Here is a 15,456-nt window from a genome sequence, read left to right on the forward strand (position 1 = left end):
TGGTAAAAAAAGAGATACATTTGTCACAGTTGCAGGACAATATACACACATGGAACTGAACTATGCGCTAGATTTTCCACTGGTATAAGTCAGCATCACTACCGAAGCCCAGCAGTTTGTTTGATCGTGTTTTGTGTACCAAACTAAAATCCTCCTAATGTTAACTGTCTGCTTGTCTATCAATAGCATTTGCAGTGCAAACAATACTGGGGATTTATATCCACAACAAGGTCACATTCATATGCATTTATGGCCTTCTAGCTATTGTAGGTTAGGTTAGCCCAGGGTTGTCCAAATACACATTTCGAAAATCCAAGGATTACACCACATGTTTCTGCTCTCTGTTAGAGGGTCTGAAGATTATCCAACTAAAATATGGCTTTTATCTGCATGCAAGTTACCATTTTCTCCACGCATTCAAATACTTCATCACATCACAAGTTAACAGCATCTGTCTACATACATATCCAGGTTTTGTCTAACAAGCTCATCTCTGGAAGGGACATGCTACTTTGTTACCTATCAAACAGAAAATCTAACCCACCACTGTAAGTGTGGTCTAGTGATCAGAGTCGAGGATTAGAAGCCAGAACCCTTGAGTCGAGTTAGTCAAAAAGACTGATTCTGAAAAGAAAGGAAAAAAGCTTCATTTTGATGAAACATGTCAATTGTCTGTAACTTTCTGTGGGGATGGAATTTCTAGTCAAAGCCATAGTCAGAGGGTACGTCTACACTACGGGACTATTCCAAATTTGCATAAACCGGTTTTGTAAAACAGATTGTATAAAATCGAGTGCGCGCGGCCACACTAAACACATTAAATCGGTGGTGTGCGTCCACGGTCCGAGGCTAGCATCGACTTCTGGAGCGTTGCACTGTGGGTAGCTATTCCGTAGCTATCCCATAGTTCCCGCAGCCTCCCTCGCCCCTTAGCATTTCCGGGTTGATATCCCAGTGCCTGATGGGGCAAAAATCATTGTCGCGGGTGGTTCTGGGTAAATGTCGTCAGTCACTCCTTCCTCTGGGAAAGCACTTCTGGGGGTGGGGGGGGTGCGTAAATTGCCGAGCTATGCCCTGACCCACCGCGGACACTGTGTTTGACCCTAGAAGCATTTGGAGCTCAGCCAAGAATGCAAATACTTTTCGGAGACTGCAGGAACTGTGGGATAGCTTGAGTCCTCCAGTCCATGAGCGTCCATTTGATTCTTTGGCTTTCCGTTACGCTTGTCATGCAGCAGTGCGCTGAGCCCCTGCTATGGCGTCTGTCTGGAGATTTTTTTAAAATGATTTTGAATTTCGTCTTCTGTAACGGAGCGCTGATAGAACAGATTTGCCTGCCCTTACAGCGATCACATCCGCATGGTCCATGCGGGAGCTCTTTCTTTATTTTGATTTTTAACTGCATCACCACACGTGCTGATCTGAGCTCCACGCTAGGCAAACAGGAAATATTCAAAAGTTCGCGGGGCTTTTCCTGTCTACCTGGCCACTGCATCCGAGTTCAGATTGCTGTCCAGAGCAGTCAGTGGTGCACTGTGGGATACCGCCCGGAGGCCAATACCGTCGATCTGCGGCCACACTAACCCTAATCCGATATGGTAATTCCGATACTAGTGCTACTCCTCTCGTTAGGGAGGAGTACAGAAACCGGTTTAAAGAGCCCTTTATACCGATATAAAGGGCCTCTCAGTGTGGACGGGTGTGGCGTTAAATCGGTTTTACGCTCCTAAAACTGGTTTAAACGCCTAGTGTAGACCAGGCCAGACACACAGAACAGCCAGGTGGGTAGGACTCTCACCTGGCATGGGAGACCCAGGTTCAATCCCTGTCGGATTTGGAGCAGGGACTCTTGCTTCCTATATGACTGCCTTACCCACCAGGCTATTCGCTATTCATACATTCCAGAGCCAGAAGGGCCCATTGTGATCTAGTCTTACCTCCTTTATAACAGGCCAGAGAACTTCCCAAAATAATTCCTAGAGCAGGTCTGTTAGAAAAACATCCAATCTTGATTTAAAAGTTCAGTGATGGAGAATCCACCAGGACTTTGGTCAGTTGTTCCAATGGTTAGTTACTCGCTATTAAAAATGCACACCTAACTTTCAATCAGAATTCGTCCAGGCTTAACTTCCAGTCATCGGATCCCATTACACTTTTCTCAGCTAGACTGAAAGCCCATTATCATGTTCCCCATGTAGCTACATATAAAGGGTGATCAAGACACTCCTTAACCTTCTCTTTGGTCAGATAAGTAGATTGAGCTCCTTGAGTCTGTTATAAGGCAGATTTTCTCATAACTATCATTCTTGTGGCTCTTCTCTGAACCCTCCTCGGTTTTTCCCCACATCCTTCTTGAACTGTAGACACCAGAACTGGACACAGTATTCCAGCAGCAGTCACACCAGGGCCAAATACAGAGGGAAAATAAGCTACTCCTACTTGAGATGCCCCTGTTTAAGCATCCAAGGATCGCATTAACTCTTTAAGCCTCAGCATCACACTGGGAGCTCATGGTCAGCGGATTGTCCACATGATCCCCCATCTCTTTTTCAAAGTCACTGCTTCCCAAGGATAGGGTCCCCCATCCTGTAAGTATGGCCTACATTATTTGTTCCTAGATGTATACCTATATTAGCTATATTAAAAACACATTGTTTGCTTAGCCCACTTTACCAAGCAATCCATATCACTATGTATCAGTGACATGTCTTCACCATTTCCTACTCCTTTAATTGGGGTCATCTGCAAACCTTCAGTGATGATTTTATGATTTCTTCCAGCTCATTAAGAAAGATTTTAAATAGTGTGGGGCCAAGAACCAATTGCTGCAGCACTCCACTAGAAACACACCTGCTCTATGATGATTTCTCCTGTTTAAAATTACATTCAGACTTATCAATTAGCCAGTTTTTAATGCATTTAATGGGTGCTGTATTAATTTTGTATAGTTTTACAGGTGGTGGGGAAGTTAAATCAAAATTAGGGCTAAATGATTTAAAAAAATAATCACGATTATCGCTCTGTTAAACAATAGAAAGCCATTTATTTAAATATTTTGGATGTTGTCTACATTTTCAAATATATTGATTTCAGTGACACAGAATACAAAGTGTACAGTGCTCACTTTATATTTATTTATATTACAAATATTTGCACTGTAAAAAAGAAAATAAATACTATTTTTCAATTCACCTATTACAAATACTGTAGTGCACTCTCTTTATCATGAAAGTTAAACTTACAAATGTAGAATTATGTACAAAGAAATAACTGCATTCAAAAATAAAACAATGTAAACTTTAGAGCCTACAAGTCCACTCAGTCCTACTTCTTGTTCAGCCAATCGCTCAGACGAACAAGTTTGTTTATATTTACGGGAGATAATGCTACCCACTTCTTGTTTACAATGTCACCTGAAAGAGAGAACAGGCATTCGCATGGCACTGTTGCAGCCAGCATTGCAAGATATTGACGTGCCAGATGTGGTAAAGATTAAAATGTCCCTTCATGCTTCACCCACCATCCCAGAGGACATGCTTCCATGCTTATGATGGGTTCTGCTTGATAATGAGCCACAGCAGTGCGCACTGACGCACATTCATTTTCATCGTTTGAGTCAGATGCCACCAACAAAAAGTTGTTTTTCTTTTTTGGTGGTTCAGGTTCTGTAGTTTCCACATCAGAGTGTTGCTCTTTTAAGACTTCTGAAAACATGCTCCACACCTCATCCCTCTCAGGTTTTGGAAGGCACTTCAGATGTTTAACCCTTGGGTCTAGTGCTGTAGCTATCTTTAGAAATCTCACATTGGTACCGTCTTCTCATTTTGTCAAATCTGCAGTGAAAGTGTTCTTCAATCGAACAACACATACTGGGTCATCATCTGAGACTGCCATAACACAAAATATATGGCAGAATGCAGGTAAAACAGAACAGGAGTTCAGTCTCAAATTTAATTAATACATTATTTTTAGCGAGCGTCATCGGCATAAAAGCATGTCCTCTGGAATAGTGGACAAAGCATGAAGGGGCATACGAATGTTTAGCACACCTGGCACGTAAATATCTAGCAACGCCAGCTACAATGATGCCATGCCAACGCCTGTTCTCACTTTCAGATGACATTGCAAGTAAGAAGTCAGCAGCATTATCTCCCGTAAAGTTAAACAAACTTGTTTGTCTTAGCGATTGGCTGAACAAGAAGTAGGACTTAGTGGACTTGTAGGTGCTAAAGTTTTACATTGTTTTATTTTTAATGTAACAAAAAAAAATCTACATTTTTAAGTTGCACTTTCACAATAAAGAGATTGCACTACAGTACTTGTATGAGGTGAATTGAAAAATACTATTTCTTGTGTTTATCATTTTTACAGTGCAAACATTTGTAATAAAAAATATAAAGTGAGCACTATGCACTTTGTATTATGTGTTGTAAATTAAAATCCAATATTCAAAAAAATGTAGAAAAACATCCAAAATATTTAATAAATTTCAATTGGTATTCTATTGTTTAACAGAATTTTTTAAATTTTTTTTAAAATCACGGTTAATTTTTTTTAGTTAATCGCATGAGTTAACTGTGATTGACAGACCTAATCAAAATGTCATATGATACCACGTCAAATGCCTTACTGAAATCTAAGTATATTACATCAACACTTTGCTTTATCAACTAAACATGTAATATTTTTTGATGAGATCAAGTTAGACAGGCTCTATTTTCCATAAATCCATGTTGATCCGCATTGATTATATTACCTCCATTTGTTTCTTCATCAATCAAGTCCCATATCAGCTCCTCCATTAACTTACCTGGGATTGATGTCAGACTGACAGGGCTATAATTACCCAGATCATCCCATTTACCATTTTTAAATATGGGCACAACATTAGCTTTCCTCCAGTCTTCTGGAATTTCCCCAGTGTTCCAAAATTGATGAAAATCAAAGTTATGGCCCAGAGAGCACCTCACCCACCTCTTTCAAAATTGGATGGAAGTGATCTGGACCTACTGATTTAAAAAAAAGTCTAACTTTAGTAGCTGCTGTTTAACATCCTCCTGAGATATCAGTGAAAAGGAAAGTGTTCTGTTTTTTCCCAAATGCAGAACAGAAATATTACTGCAGAAAAGGTAGACATGTTCAGTAAATAATAATTTCCCATTTCTATCTAGTAATGGACCAATACCATTGTCAAGATTCTTTATGTTCCTAATATATTTTAAAAACAAAAAACAAAAAAAACTACTTAAGTCTTCTGGCCATAGATTTCTCCTTATGCTCTCCCTTTGCTTCCCTTATCAATTTCCTACAATTCCTAACTTCTGAATTATATTCATTACTATCAACCTCCCCTTTCTTTCAGTTTCTATAGCTGCCTTCACTTCACTTCTAAACCAAGCTGGGTTTTTTAAAAAAACAATATGGCCTTCTTCTTTGATTGTGGCTTTCTAGACATGTAGTAAAGTATTCTTAAACAATTCCCAATTATTCAAATTTCTCATTAATTCTTCTTTCTGGCTGATTTGGCTCAATTGTTTTCATCTTTGTGAAAACTGGACCTTTTAAAGACCAGTATCGCTGGTCTGGACTTTTTTGCTTGCATATTATAAATGTGATCAAGTCATGATCACTTATACCTAAGTTACCATTAATTTTTAGTTCTGTGATCAGTTCCTCTTTATCTATCAAGACAAGGTCTAATATAGAATTCCCCTGTGTTGGATACAATTCTTGGAATTAGGAAATTGTCATCTAATATTTAGAAATCCCAAGGATGTTTTAGTATTGGCAGCATGAGAGCTCCAGCATGTGTCACTCAAATTGAAGTCCTCCACAACCGCACAGCTTTTCCCCCTACATGTTATAGGTAGGTGCATAAGGAACTGATCATCCTGGTCCCCAGTGTGATCTGGTGTCCTGTAGCAGAGTGGTTCTCAAAGCTGGTCCGCCACTTGTTCAGGGAAAGCCCCTGGCAGGCCGGGCCAGTTTGTTTACCTGCTGCGTCTGCAGGTTCGGACAATTGCGGCTCCCACTGGCCCACTCCAGGCCAATGGGAGCTGCGGGAAGGGAGTCCAGCCCACGCCACTTCCCGCAGTCCCCGATGGCCTGGAGCGGCAAACCGCAGTCAGTGGGAGCCGCGATTGGCCGAACTTGCAGACACGGCATGTAAACAAACCAGCCCGGCCTGCCAGGGGCTTTCCCTGAACAAGCGGCAGACCGGCTTTGAGAACCACTGCTGTAGCAAACACCAGGTAATACCCCTGCCCCATCTTGTGCTTTATCATTTTCTTCTGAATTGTCAGTGACTTGGAAACAGGGAATGCCATTTTTGACAGAGTGCCACTCCCTCTCCCCCTTTACCCACTTAAACCTTCCTAAATAGATTATAACCATTGATTAGGACATTACAGTCATGGGAATCATCCCACTAAGTTTCAATAATACCAACTAAATCAAATTTATGCTCATGAAATGAGCAATTTTGGCTTCCCTTGTTTGGAACCAGGCTACTTGCATGGTGTGTAGCCAATAAAAGAATTTCTTCACTTCGTGTCCTTTGGTTTTTTATTTATTTTGTTCTCAACTTCTCCATTTTGTGCTGAGTGCGCATATCTTAAACTAATTACAAAAGGGGAGAGGTAAACATCCTTCTGACCATTCTAGCCAGCCTGTCATTGAGAAGATTGATTCCCCTTCTACTGAGGTGGAGGCCATCCAAACTATATGGCCCCTTCTCCCCATAAATGGTGAACCAATGTTCCACAAAAACCAAAACCCTCCACCACTTCTCTAGCCAGCTGTTCACTTCCAGAATCTGCCTTCTGTCTTCCTTTGCTCATGGGACAGGAAGGATCTCAGATGATCACCTGGAATTCTTCTTCAGCACAAAAACTAGTTAATGTTTGTTAAGCACTTTGGGTTCATTGACTGAAAGATGCTCTATGGGAACTGCTCAAAACGATCCAGATTGACAGTTCCAACATTTGGCCAGATTAGTGCCTCACGTACATCTTCAGGTCACTAAGCTTGATGGAGTTCACCACCAACAGTAAATCTGGTGGGGAATTAGATTATAATGTTGTATACTAGGAATGCACAGTACTGCACTGTATTCAATCACTAGAACCACTATGTGAAGAAACACAAGTCAATCTGCCTTCAGTTTTTATTTTATAGCACCTTTAACTGTGAAGTCTAGCAAATGTAACACATCCAAATGTGTAATAGAAAAGCATGGCAGATAGTGTCTAGGAGAACTTTCACAGTACTGTATCACTACCTACATTTTTAAATAAATACATAGCCAGATTTTCAGGATTGTGACACCTTCTTCTCCCCCTCAATTCAACAACACTTAAGTACATATATAACTCAAGGGGATTACTCATGTGAGTAATGTTAAGCACATCAGTGTTTCGCGGAAGCAGGTGAAATGGGTAGCAAGTGAAACTCCATTACTATGAAACTGCTTAAAACCACAAAGGGACAAAATCTTTGCAAAATAGCTTAAGCCTGATCAATTCACATCTGAACTGCCCTGACACTTGCAGGTCTGTAATTGTAATCCCAAAGGATGCGGGCAGAATGTTGAGCTCCCTAGTACTGATTTCTCTTCTGATGCTGCCATTTCATTGCATCGTCTACTCTGAAAGGTGCCTTGAGCCTCTTTCCTGCTCCAGAGGATAGGTACAGACCTATCCTGAAGTGCTAAACACTTTAACAGATCACAGCACCCATGCAATCTGACACACATTATTGGAGTGTCTATCTGGGCAGCAAGAGCTCTGTCAGACTGCAGGCAGGACAATGACGCCTTAAGGACTTTCCAGTCTTTTAGCTCTCAGTTGTGACTTGGTGATGGCCTAGATTTTCAGTATTTTGCACATAAAAGCATACACAGTTACCTTGACTTATCTAGGGTAAAATATTCAGAAGTACCTACTTTGCGCTTAAAGTTAAGTGCCTTTGGCAAATGGGACATAGTTGCTTTTGAAAATTTTACTGGAAGCTGGACATTTACGCATAAATTTGCTGCAATTGTGTACAAAGTAGTGGTATTGTGCATAACATTAGGTTTCCTGTTCTACTTTGTCCCTTAATGTTTAAGAATTGTCATATTAAAATATTTCACTTCAAATGACAGTGAAGTGAAATTGACAAGCAAGGCAGAATAAATGCCTCCAAATAAGATATGGTTGGGGTACGAGGTCTTCTGCCTGCATTGATGGAAACCTGCTTCTCATCCCCTATTACACAAAGTTAAAAGAAATACACATTAACAGGGCCTGGTTGTGAAGGACTTCTCATGTGACTCATCCCACTCTGAGCAAAGAATACTCATGTGAATAAGGGTTTGCAGAAGTGGGCCCTAAATACATATTAATTTTGTTGTCATTCAGACCTGCTCTTCAAAGAGGTTACAGTGACCTGCTCACACTGATCTCCGTGCGAAAAGGAGGGGAATGCTTCAGCATTTCGTAAAAGCCGTTATTTTTATATGTGACATTTTTCTCAGTAATCAGAGTAAATAATTTTGACTAATCTTCCTCCTGATTTTATACAATGTCAACAGGAATAATAAACTACAAAGAAATGCCACTGATTGATTCATTGCTGCTGCACAGAGCTTCCCACATTTAAAAATAAAGAGATCTTTCAATTTAAATCATCTAGCAGGAAGCATTCATAAGCGATTCACACACCGTGTCCTCTTTTATTAATGCCACGGCCAGACAGACTGATTTGCACACACATTTGCATGTTTGGCTTGATTGGAAAAATGTGCATACACCTGCCCCCTCCTTATTACCACGCCTGCACATGCTACAACAGACTGATAACTGTAAACATCAACTGGCAGGAGTGAGTGAGTGAGTGAGTGTGTGTGTGACTGTTCCCCCTGAAAAGATCCCGTGTGCTTTGTAGGAGCATAACATCCTCGCTTCCTCCATATCCATATATTGTTTCATACACCTCTCATTGTTCTTACTTATATCCTTCCCCTCTTCTAGAATCAAACCTACATGTTTCTGCCTGGAAGTTCTCGAAATTCCTCGCTTTCTCACTCCATATCTTTCAGACAGGTAAATCTTATTTTTGATGTTCATTATTAATTCTTTCTATATGTTCAAACCATCTTAACTTTCCAATTATCCTGTTTGCAATTTTAAAATTTATATTATCTTCTTATCCTAACATTACTTACCCTATTAATCAATGTTCTCCCACACAAATTTCTCAATAAAAGCATTCCCACTGCATTTATTCGGCTTTCATCCTAATATCATAAATTAAGTATCTACCCAGGGTAATGGAATTTATATTAATTATTTTTATGCCTAATTTACAGATGGTTTAGCGAGGCCCAATTGACATATTTATCAAGCAGAGACATCCGGTTGCTGAACACGCAAGTAATTCTGAATCAGATGACGGCAATGTAAATGAAACCGAAGTATTGTCAACAAAAAGAATTCGTACTAGCTCTACTTTGAAATATGACTCCTCATACTTTCAGTTCAGTTTTGTACCACAAATGATGGTGGAGTGCCAGAACTGCAGTGCATTGTTTGTGGCTATGTGTTGGCTAATGACGCAATGAAGCCGTCAAAGCTCAAGAGATATTTAAATATAAAACATAATTAAATTAGTTCAAAGCCAAAAGAGTTCTTCAAAAGAAAGCATATTGATTTAAAAGGCCGTCAGAAACAGATCTTTGAAGTGTCACACATAAATACTTGTGCTTTGTGAGCTTCTTGTAAAGTAGTGTTTCGTGTTGCTAAGACTAAAAAGTCATACACAGTCAGTGAGACGCTAGTGATAGGCTGTATTAAAGATGTCTTCATGGAAATTCTGGACGAGCCAGGAGCAAAGAAAGTGGCTCAGGTGCCACTTTCAAATGACACTATATCTTGACAAATTCATGATCTGGCTCCTGATATGGAAGATCAGCTCATAGGACAGATTAAATTAGCAAAGTACTTTTCTTTGCATCTTGACGAATGTACAGATGTTGCTAATATGGCAATTCTGCTTGTGTATGTCCGCTTTGAACATGAGAGTGATTTGAAGGAAGAGTTTTTGTTTTCTGCTTCACTACCAAAAAAAACAACTAGTTCTGAAGTGTTCAAGACTGTGAGCGACTACATCATTAACAAATGTAGGTTGGATTTCAAGTTTTGTGTAAGTGTATGTTTTGATGGTGCTGCCGCAATGACAGGACGGCATTCTGGAGTGGTTACCCAGATTAAGGCGCTTGCACCCGAATGCAAGTCGACGCACTGCTTCTTTCACCGAGAAAGTCTTGCAACAAAAAAAATGTCACCCGAACTAAACAGTGCACTCAGCGAGGTCATAAAAATTGCGACCCATGTAAAGGCGAATGCTTTAAATTTGAGATTATTCTCTGCATTATGTGATGATATGGAAGCGGATCATAAACAGCACCTATTGCATGCCGATGTATGTTGGTTATCGAGGGGGAAAGTTCTGTCAAGAGTATTTGAGTTCCGAAACAAGCTTGCTGAGTTTCTTCAGGACAAAAAACCAAATTGGTCACAATTGTTCCGAGATGTGGATTGGATAGCCAAGCTGGCTTATTTGGCTGAGATCTTTGCCATCTTTAATGATCTCAACACCTCCATGCAGGGAAGGATGCCTTCGTGTCTTACAATGGCAGACAAGATTAACAGATAGAAATGAAAGCTAAAAGCATGGACGAGTTGAGTGTCAAGAGATTGTTATGACATGTTTCACAGCTTAGTGACAATCATCGCTGATGCAGTCGAAGACATCAGATAGTTTGAGAAGCACTGATCTAGCCCATTTCTGCCTGCTCCCCATAAGAGGCAGGCTTAAGTGTACCTCAAGACCATCCCTGACAAATGTTTTGTCTAACTTGTTCTTAACACCTTGAAGGATGGGAATTCTACAACCTCCCTAGGAACCTTCTTCCAGTGCTTAAGCTATCCTTATAGTTCAAAAGCATTGCCGAATATCTACTCTAATCTCCCTTGCTGCAAACTAAGCAGATTACTTCTTGTTCTACCTTCGGTGGACAAGAAAAGTTGATCTCTATCCTCTTTATAACAACCTATTATTACCTATAGGAACACTTATCAGGCCCCCCTTCAGCAGCCTCTTCTCTAGAAGTAACATGACCAATTCTTTTAACCTTTCCTATATAAGACAAAGCCCCAAATATTGGGACTGTCCCTATAAAAACAGGACATCTGGTCACCCTACTGGTATCTTGGTGGCTTTATACCAGCTGTTGGAATATGTGTCCCTTAACATCTGATAGAACATCTGCAGCTGTATGTTGGCAGCAGCCTGCCTGCCACCCTCCCCCACAACAGCTCTGTATTGCATAACTTCACCCCTACCTGTTTAGGTGGTGAGTTGATCCTCCAGGGACTTTATCCCTAAACCAGTATGGAGCTTAGCAATACACCCTCCACCCCCACTACAGTACTTATCCCTTGCTCCACCCCACCCTCAACTGTTCCTTTCCCTGGCTCTGTTTATTTTTGGGTTTAAACAGTGAGCAAAAATTGACTTTGGCTTCTTTGCCTGAACTCTGAAGTGTTTGAGTTGATAAGATCCAGGTGATGCATTCAGAGACAGTTACACAGTTCCCAGGGAGAAGACTGGTTCCTGGCAGGCAGCAATGAGTGAAGCTAAGCGAGGGCTGACGTTTCTTTTAACTGCAGCAGCATTGCTCTGCTTGCCTGTTCACCAAACTGTTAAAGCTAGATCACCAATTAGGAATAACATTAAAAATCTTTGGCATTGAGGATTCCTGCTTAGATCCTGGAGTGGGGTGAGGGGCTACATAGTATGGTGGAGCACCCACAGCTGCTGGGAGGAATGTGGGGGAGAGCATTACACGTTGCTCTTGAGTGAGTCTACCTCCTGCCAACCCAGAGGTGTGTTAGACTCAAAAGGAGCCACATCCAGCCCTTCTTGGTCTAAAGGAAAGGTCAGACTAGACTCAGGAGGGGAAATAATGGGGGAAACAGAATGGTGGAAGAACCACACACTTCAAAAATTCTCCAAGGGACAGAGCCCCCCTTCCTCCGTCCTAGGCAGTTGGCCATCTATACAGGAAAGCTGGGTGCAATTAAGTTGGGATCCTGTTATGGTGACATCTTTATTCTCATACACCAACTCCACTCTACACAGAGGTTTACCTACAACTAGAACATCACGGTGCATTGAAGCTGCCAAAGACTCATTCCACTGCCTGTAACCGGAGTTGCACTGCATGTGAATTCACTACAAGGCCAGTTCCACCCCATAAAATAAGCCTGCTTATATGATTTTCAATACTTCATTATAAGAAGTTCCACATTTTTAAAGAGAGGCTTGAGTGAATACAATTGTGCAACTAGGTCTGCAACTAGGCCATTAGCAATTATCTTTGAGAAGTCATGGAAGACGGGAGACATTCCAGAAGACTGGAAAAGGGCAAATATTGTGCCCATCTATAAAAAGGGAAATAAGGACAACCGGGGGAATTACAGACCAATCAGCTTAACTTCTGTACCCAGAAATATAATGGAGCAAATAATTAAGCAATCAATTTGCAAACACCTAGAAGATAATAAGGTGATAAATAACAGTCAGCATGGATTTGTCAAGAACAAATCATGTCAAACCAACCTGATAGCTTTCTTTGACAGGGTAACAAGCCTTGTGGATGGGTTGGGGGAGAAGCAGTAGATGTGGTATATCTTGATTTTAGTAAGGCTTCTGGGATGTATTAGCAGGAGTATTGTAAGCAAGACATGAGAAGTAATTATTCCGCTCTACTCCATGTTAATTAGGCCTCAACTGGAGTATTGTATCCAGTTCTGGGCACCACATTTCAGGAAAGATGTGGACAAATTGGAGAAAGTCGAGAGAAAAACTACAAAAATGACTGACGGTCTAGAAAACATGACCTATGAGGGAAGATTGAAAAAACTGGGTTTGTTTAGTCTGGAGAAGAGAAGACTGAGAGGGGACATAACAGTTTTCAAGTACATAAAATGTTGTTACAAGGAGGAGGGAGATAAATTGTTCTTCTTAAGCTCTGAGGATAGGACAAGAAGCAATGGGCTTAATTGCTGCAATTGAGGTTTAGGTAGGACATTAGGAAAAACTTCCTAACTGTCAGGGTGGTTAAGCACTGGAATAAATTGCCTAGGGAGGTTGTGGAGTCTCCATCATTGGGGATTTTTAAGAGCAAGTTGGACAAACACCTGTCAGGGATGGTCTAGATAATATGTAGTCCTGCCTTGAGTGCAGGGGACTGGACTAGACGACCTCTCGAGGGTCCCTTCCAGTTCTATGATTCACATGCATTACTATCACTGCACATGCACCTCAGGACACTGTATGCACAAATGGCTGATGGCTGCATGCACACACGTGTGGTACAAACCTCTCAAGAAATGTGGCCCTATTTCTGTGTGCACCTATCATTTATTGTAGTCCAGAGATGTTCCAGTCACTGACATGTGAAAACAGTGCGGGACAAACATCCACCTGACCTCAGCTGCAGGCTGAAATATTTGCACCTGCAAGAGTGTAGGCCCAGTTATACGGGCAGGTTGAAAAACCCACCCTTTCTGCGGATTCAGCCATCATGTGTGTTTTTCAGGAATACAGCGAAGCGGATTTCATATACAGATTAGCCATCACTGCTGAGAGGAACAGTGAGAAGAGGAGGATGGAAGGGAGCACCCATAATATTTTATCTCCTCAGGGGTACTTCATATAGTACGTCATAAATGCAGCCCCCTCTGGAGTGTAGAGTAGCAAACAACCAGCCTACTGCACACTTGCATCCGTTGGAGGGAAGGGAACAGAAGTGTAGTCAAGGACATTGGGGTAAGTTTCCTAACATGCTCTGGGATCATTAATGCCCCCAACTGAGAACATCAAACTGCAAGGGGCTTCATTTCTCTACCTCAAAAACTGAATCAACGTTGACAGAATTTGAACACAGGGTTCCTAAAATCTGATGCTCAAAACAGAGACAACCCTTTAAGAATAAGCGTGATTTTCTACTGCTTCCCACTAGCAATATATATCACTCTAGTTACTATTCTTTATTATTTGGTGCTTGACCTAAAGCTTCTATTAGGAGTCAAACTATTCAGCCTACACAGCACAAATAGACGGTGGGGTACTATGGACTAGAGCACCACCCAGTGGTAAGATGTTCTTCTGCAGATAAAACTTGCCACTGAATGCTCTACCTCCCTCTGCCGTGTCCAAGGTTAAGATCAGAAGTCTCAAAAAGCAGCAACAAACCCCAGAGAAATAAATTACACACACATGCACAATTTGGCACCTTGCTACTGGTGATTGGAACCCTATAAATATTATAAATGGATGGATATTGCCAGTTTCATTTCCCCAGAAGCTAGCAGTGTTATGACAGACCATTCCCTGAGACCACTTTTCAATAGATTAATGTCCTAGGCAAAGAAATGTTGCTCCCTCTCCTTTGACAGGTTTAGGGACCCCAGACATGGAGCAAGATGAAGAAATTCTAGTCCACCACCCTTCCAAACTAGCTCCTGCACAGCACGAGAGCCCATACTGCAGGTCCCCTTCTCAAACCTGGCCTCAAAAGATTAGGCTTCCCCATGAAATCACTAGTCCTTCAATCTCAGCTAAGGGTATGGGGGAGGGATTTTTCTTCTTCATTTGTGCTAGTGCTAACTCAAGATGGCATGAACACAGACTTCAGGGATGGGAGTGCGGGGAGAGAGGAGGTAAATCAGATACCAGCAAGAAAAACATTAAACGTTCACAAACAAGCCAAGATGGGCAAGGGTCAAATTTACAAGGAGAAACATCTCACTCTAAAATATTTTGCCTGTGGGGAGAGTGCATTTTCGTGGTAAAGCTCTATATGCAGTCACCCAACAAGTATTAGATGTTAGCAACTTTCAATCTTTTGATCTGGAGTAAAATTTTCAAAACACCTACGTGATTTAGGAGCCTACGTCTCATTTTCAAAAGGGAGTTTGGGCAATAAGGAGCTTAAGTCTCAATGAAAGTCAATGGATCTTGTACTCTTGAGTCCCAAGGACACTTTTTTGGAAATGAGACTTAGGTTTCTAAATCACGTAGGTGCTTCTGAAAAATTGTACCCAGTGTGAATCTGAATTAGTGGTCTAGTAATAGAAAGCTTCTATGCCATTTCCAAGGCTATAAGCCATCCAACCTCCTTAGAGAGCAATTATGGTCAAAACATTTATAAAATTAAGCTAATCAGAAAATGGTAAAACTATTTCAAAATTTCAGTGTGTTTTGTGAAATTGTTTCCACTTCACAGGGTACAAAATTGACTCTCTTCACAAAATTGTGATTTCTTATATTAACATTTTTAACCAAGTTTTTCTAAATTATTTACAAGTTTTTTTAGTTACCAGAACAGCCAGTTAAACAACGTTTTCT

General features: G+C 41.0%; 1 pseudogene; it reads left to right on the forward strand.

Annotated features, from left to right (window-relative positions):
- Positions 1–8,191: 8,191 nt before the first annotated feature.
- LOC120380170 lies at positions 8,192–10,800 on the forward strand (annotated as a pseudogene).
- Positions 10,801–15,456: the final 4,656 nt, after the last annotated feature.

The sequence above is a fragment of the Mauremys reevesii genome, linkage group 13, assembly GCF_016161935.1.
Source record: "Mauremys reevesii isolate NIE-2019 linkage group 13, ASM1616193v1, whole genome shotgun sequence".
NCBI lineage: Eukaryota > Metazoa > Chordata > Testudines > Geoemydidae > Mauremys > Mauremys reevesii.